The sequence below is a fragment of the Schistocerca americana genome, chromosome 4 (genome assembly GCF_021461395.2).
Source record: "Schistocerca americana isolate TAMUIC-IGC-003095 chromosome 4, iqSchAmer2.1, whole genome shotgun sequence".
Classification (NCBI taxonomy): Eukaryota; Metazoa; Arthropoda; class Insecta; order Orthoptera; family Acrididae; genus Schistocerca; species Schistocerca americana.
The window spans coordinates 510,149,355-510,150,937 of NC_060122.1; the positions used below are offsets into that span (position 1 = coordinate 510,149,355).

At 44.6% G+C, this 1,583-nt stretch overlaps 1 pseudogene; it reads right to left on the reverse strand.

Moving 5' to 3' along the window:
- Positions 1–746: 746 nt before the first annotated feature.
- On the reverse strand, positions 747–864 carry LOC124614555 (annotated as a pseudogene).
- Between the last annotated feature and the right edge of the window lie 719 nt (positions 865–1,583).

Sequence of the window (1,583 nt, forward strand, 5' to 3'; positions counted from 1 at the left end):
CGTCTATGCTATGACTGTAAACAAAGAAGTGAATGGCGATCATATGTAGAATATAATTTATTCCATTCCCTCGATGTTATGTTCTGATTAATATTAAAAGACTGTCCAAAGTTCCACAATGCTTTTTACTGGCTCGAAAATGACGTGTTTCACCCATCAGGGCATCGTGACGTCACCTTGCACGAGATAGCCTGATGTTGCCGTACCCACGCGAGTCTCGTCGTTTTTGAGCAGATAACGAGCACTGTGCAACCTAGGACTGTCTTTTAATAATTACATGTAGAATAGGATATTACTGCTGGTGTAATTAACTAAGCATATTATCCATACTAATTGCTGCAGACACTGTTCTTCATCTCTTACGCCGCTGTGAAATACATTTGTCTGTGAAGCCACTGCTACCGCTGATTTTCCACATTTAAAAATACTTTACTTGTTCTTCACCGCGCCAGTTACAGACAACAGAGAATTGAAACAAATGCATTCCACGAGCCGTTATGCGACAGGTGAATTGATGCAATCCCTATTATTATTACATGAGTCCTTCATTAACTTGAGCTACATTATATGTACCGACCGGCCGACATGTCATCCTCAGCCCACACGCGTCACTGGACGCGGATACAGAGGAGCATGTGGTCAGCACACCGCTCTCCCGGCCGTACGTCAGTTTACGAGACTGGAGCCGCTACTTTATAATCAAGAAGTTCCTCAGTTTGCCCCACGAGGGCTAAGTGCACCCCGCTTGCTAACAGCGCTCGGCAGACCGGATGGTCACCCATCCAAGTGCTAGCTCGGCCCGACAGCGCTTAACTTCGGTGATCTGACGGGAACCGGTGTTACCACTGCGGCAAGGCCGTTGGCCCGCACACCTAATAGTGGAAATTAATATGTGTCCTCATCCTGCTCCTTCATGAGCCCTTCAATTCTAGTGCTGACTTTTTGAAGGACATCACCTTTACGCCAGTGACTGTTATAGGTTTTTATTACACTATTGCAATTTCGGCCTGAGGTCATTATTCAGTGCTGATATTATGGCTTTAAGCCATGTAAGCTGACTCATTTGTATGTCTTTTTTTTTTCTTTATTGAGTTTCGATTCCCCCCGAAGGGGGCGGGCTGGCAGCAGCTTAGTACGCCGCTCTTCAGCCTACGGAATTTGTGTTAAAATGACGAAGACAATAAATAACAAAAACAGGTGATAAAATCGGAGACTTAAATGGTAACACGGCGGAAATTCGTGGAGCTTAAAACATAGAACAAAGGGATGACAATGCTACTAAAATATATTTGAAGCAGACAGGTAAAATAATAAACAGACAATTAAAAAACACGGCGACATTCTGGTTTCTGTTCGCAAGAGATATAAAATTCACACCCAGCGACAGCATGATCTCTGTTCGTAACACTTTGGAAAGACGAACAACACTGAACATTCACTTGAACACTGCACTAAAATGTTGGCAAATATGACATACCACAGCCGAGGGCAGACGGGGGAAACCTGGACAGATGATGGGAAAGATAAAGGGGAGGGGAAGGAGAGGAAAAAACGAAGGTGGGGAGGGGGGAAAGGAGCCGATG